At 38.5% G+C, this 4,959-nt stretch overlaps 1 pseudogene; it reads left to right on the top strand.

Moving 5' to 3' along the window:
• Positions 1 to 1,045: 1,045 nt before the first annotated feature.
• LOC121024493 (dynactin subunit 6-like) lies at positions 1,046 to 3,101 on the top strand (annotated as a pseudogene).
• The last annotated feature ends 1,858 nt before the right edge of the window (positions 3,102 to 4,959 follow it).

Below are 4,959 nucleotides of genomic sequence, written 5' to 3'. Positions count from 1 at the left end.
GTAGGTGGAATCTAAGTGATCAGCAGGACGCGCGATGAGCCCAGCATCCTCCTATGCCACCATCTTCTGACGATCTCCCCCTGCTCTGTGCATTCCTGTAGTCCACTTCCCCTGCGCCCCTCCATAGTATTCTCACTATAGTCCCGCTTTCATTTCAGAGCCTACAGTTTTTTTTTTGTCTTTGTTATTTTGAAAATTTTATTTATATACTAGTTAGTTGACATATAGTGTAATATTGGTTTCAGGAGCAGAATTTAGTGACTCTTTACTTACACATAACACACAATGTTCATCATAATAAGTGCCCTCCTTAATACCCATCACACATGTAACCCATTCCCCACCGACCTCCCTCCATCAACCCTCCATTTGTTCTCTATTGTTAAAATCTCTTATGGTTTGTTTCTCTCTCTCTTTTTTCCCCTTTCCATGTGTTCATCTGTTTTGTTTCTTAAATTCTACGTATGAGTTTGGTTTTATTTGTCTGCTTCCAACATGAAGTTGTGAAATCCATGATTATGACAAACAGTGTTTCTTCCATCTTGGCATATCCGAGGTCCAGAACACCTATGGAAATATGGTAGGCAGAAATATTTGCTCTCATAATAAATTAATATTTTATAGATGACTCAGGGAAAATGTGCACTTGCAATAGGACTTAATATAGTGGATGATATTTTTGTAGGTATAATTTCTTCTCAAGCAAACTTGTAGGGTACTGTGAGGCTTTCTGGGATAATCTCATTAACAAAAAAAAATTTAGCAGCACCACCTGCTATCTAGTAAAGCTCTCATTATAAAGCCTGACTTAGAACGGTGTTTTCCCAACACCTCAATCATTCATATGATATAAATTTAGGACTTAAAAGATATACTTAAATCCATATTAGTATTTCTTAATACTTTCATTTATATTCTATCTATCATCTTTTAGTCAAACTCAATGTAAAGAAAATTTTATATCACTACTGAAAATACAAACATGCATTATATGCTATGGTAAATATGTTCAAAAATTAATTCCATAAAAGACAGGGGCCAAACTATGGTGGAGAAGACTGAAAAGACTTTGAAGTTGCTTTTGGAGCAGTTGTGTGTGTAGAAAATGAAAGGTGGTTGATGTAACTATAGGACCTAGGACAGTGATCCACTCTAAAGCACAAATTATTGCAGAAGCCAGGCCAATAGTTATTGGTGAGGGTTTCCTAATAGAAGAACAGGTAGGTGCTTATCATAAATGCTCAACCTGATAATATCACCCCTAATGCTGAAGATCTGGAACTAAAATATCTATGATCATTGGCACTAATAATGTGTTTGAAATTGGCTGTTATTCCCAAGCCATGAAAATGGAACATAATAATGTTATTGAATCAAAAGCCAGTGTGGGCAGAAAGGTAATATTGAGAAGTGGTTGCATCATTGGGACTTGTTGCAACCTGAATACATTTGAGGTCATCCTTGAGAATACAGTGATCTGTGGTGCAGATTGCCTTCATGGGGTGCAGACTGAGCAACCACAGCCCCAGATACCACAGCTGGATTTCCTGAAGATAACCTTGCCAACCTACCACGACCTAAAGAAGACTATGAAAGGAAGGTCAACACCAGTAATGTGTGAAGACAACAGTGAGATACCTCCTAAAGACTTGGTAATAAGATACCCCCAGAGAGTTAAACTACTTAAGTCAACATGTGGCAAGGTAGTATCAGTTTATCTATCAAGACTTACAGTACCTCAAGACTCACCACTTTTGGTTCAATTGCAAGCTTAACTGAACCACCTTCTGATTTGCTAATATGGCCTCCAAGCTATCATTCAGAGAAAGGAGGAACTCTGGATGAGAGCACCAGAATTCTACTCTGCACATAGTAAATTTAGAGAAGCTTTCTTATTTATACATTAGTCTAGTATGAATATGGTTTGTATAGTGTGGCCCCCAAGTCTGCCAATTGTCTATGAGTTCTAAATGTTCTGATAAAATAGTTTCTGACTCTTTAGGACAAAGAACCAATCAAAACCCAGACAGTGTATTGTGCAGACATCACTCTTTGGGGCTTCTCCACAGCCAGACTAACAGCCTTCTCTTACTAACTATCTCACTGAAACTGAACTCAAACTTCATCACAGACATTCTAGGCAATTATGCTAAGCGGTAGGACAGACCCTGACATGCTTGTGACATAAAAAGCAGCAACTGGCAGGAAGACAGAAATGATTTTTATCAATAGCGACTTACTGCAATGTGGCCATAGCTCTTGAGTCAAGATAATAGACTTTCACCAGGTGAATAGTATCAAGTCTAGAAAGGGTACTTCACACTGTTCTCCTATTCATCCATGAACACACAGTATAGTAGTTATCTATGCTGTGTAGAAAATTACCCCCAAAATGTAGAAGCTTATTATCTTTTGAGCATTTACTATCTTACACAGTTTCTGCAGATCAAATATCTAGGAATGGCTCAGCTGGCAGTTCTGGCTCAGTGTGCCTCATGAGGTTTCTTTCAAGAAGTCAGTCAGACCGGTGGTCATCTGAGGACTTGAGTGGGGCTGGATGGTCCACTTACAACATGACTGCCTCACAGGGCTGTTGGCAGGAGGCCTCAGTTCCATACCAGGTGAGCCTCTCCACAGGGCTGGTGGGTATCCTCATGACATGGCAGTTGGCTTCCCTCAGCTTCCTTCAGATCCAAGTGAGGAAGGACTCAATCCCTAAAGTTGCACACCATCACTTCCACTTCATTTTATTTCTTAGAAGCAAGTCACTAAGTCCATCTCACAGTCAAGAGGGAGGGGATTAAGCTCCACCTTTTCTACCTTTAGAAGGGAGGAGAATCTAAGAATTCATGTTCATATACTAAAACCACCATCACAAACACACATATCCATTTATACCTGGTATTCTCACTAGTGCACAATCAGCACCTCTCAAGGGTTTCCACATTGAGGAAGATGGGTTCAGGAAGAACTTCTCTTTATTAATGGGAATGGCACATGACATCATCCGAGGTCTTCATCCTATAACGTTCTGTAAATACCACCATCTTAGACATTTAAATTTTTGTCCCAATATATACCATATATTTCATTAAGCATAATTCAACTTCTCTAGGCTTAATAGAAATTATTATAAATAAAATCATGAGGGATAAAAAATTTAACTCCATGAAATAAAAAATTATAAAAGTTTAAAATTAAGAATAAAATATAAATAATACATGTAACTGATTTCCCTTTTACTAAGCATTCTGTAAATGCTGTGTCATTTAATCTTCCTAATAGCCATTTTGTGTACCACTCAATTGTTCTTGGTTTCCACCTCTTGCCTGAGTGCCACTTTTAGAAAATAGAAAAGGGTGCCTGGGTGGCTCAGTTGGTTGAGCGTCCAATTCTCGGTTTCAGCTCAGGTCAAGATCTCACGTTTCATAAGTTCAAGCCCCACATCAGGTTCTAAGCTGACATCATGGAGCCTGCTTGGGTATCTCTCTCCCTCTCTCGCTGCCCCTCACTGGCATGTGCTGTCTCTGTCTTTCTCAAATTAAATAAACTTAAAAAAAAAAAATATATATATATATATATATATATATATATATATATATATATAAAATAGAAAAAACAATGTTCAAACAAAAGAACAAGCTCTTTGAAATTAGACAGGATTTAATCTTAATACCTGCCATCTACTGCTATCCAACATTGTAAAGTATGAAAATCCCCACTAATGTTCCTCATAGAGGAATAAATAAATATGTAAAACAACTAGCACAGTGCCTAACAAATAGCAATACTCAAAACTACCAGCTATAATTATTGTCATTATTGTTTAAAAACAGAAAAGAACATTAATGATTTTAGATTGGAGCTTTACACATTTGCCACACATTTTCTCAGATGTTGAAAACACTCTTTTCTTGTCAAAACCACTAGGCCCAGAGAAGTTAAGTGACATTTTCTTGTGGATTCTACTTTCTAATTTCCTGCCTGAACCCTCAGCCTGTATCCTACTCTACTTCCAGCCATTACAAACTACTCCAAGTTCCCTGAAACCAGCAAGTTCTCACCTCCACATTCACTCTTTCTTCTGTACACACACATGCTGGATGATTCTCTATTTGTTAATCAAGCTTTAATTTCTCCACCATTCTAAATTTTATGAGTCCCTTTGTTCATTGTCTCTCCCCCTAGAACCAAATATTGATGAAAGCAGGGGATCTGACTATTGTGCTCTCAGCTGTACCCCCAAACCCTGAAAGACCTATAGTAAATGATCATCCATAAATATTTAATGAATTAATTATCTGTCCCTTGAACCAGTCTAGGATACACAGCCTGGTGCATATGGGGCTTCCACTTCAACTCTGGGAAACATGGAAACTGGGGAGGGTTATCTTTCTGGGAATGCCTATCATCCAAAGAGGCAATACAACTAAGGCTTCAGGCTTCTAGACTCAGACCAGTATGGAATAGGTCAGCCTTTATCTCCTCCTCTTGTTAGTTATCGTGACGAGCTATTAGAAACTGCTCAACACATTCATTCATTCATTCATTCATTCATTCATTTATTCAGCACACACTTCTTGGATGTCTCCTATACTGATAGGCACTGATTTAGGGGTCAAGGATAAGTCATAAACAAGTTACTTCTATGAGGCCACAGGTGAATGAACGGGCAGACAAATACCTGTCTGCTTATAACACGGTGCTGTTAGGACCATGACAAGGAAAGTACTGGGTTCTAGTATCAGGCTCTAGGAGTGGTTGATGTTCTTCATTTCATGTTGTTTGTCTCTAATACTGAAGCCTCAGTCATCAAGTCCTGAGGCATCCTTCTGGAATCATTCTTCATGTTTCTATTCTTGCAGGCTCTGCAATGCTTGATCTGGCCTGGATTTCACAAGACAAATACTGGAATCCTGAGGTTTTTTGCCAGAGGTGGATCTTATCAACATCCAGAGT

Source organism: Herpailurus yagouaroundi, unplaced genomic scaffold, assembly GCF_014898765.1.
Source record: "Herpailurus yagouaroundi ecotype Mexico unplaced genomic scaffold, PumYag 65304, whole genome shotgun sequence".
In the NCBI taxonomy this organism is placed as follows: Eukaryota; Metazoa; Chordata; class Mammalia; order Carnivora; family Felidae; genus Herpailurus; species Herpailurus yagouaroundi.
Note: the sequence above shows the minus strand (reverse complement) of the source record. Positions and strands in the feature narration are given on the sequence as shown.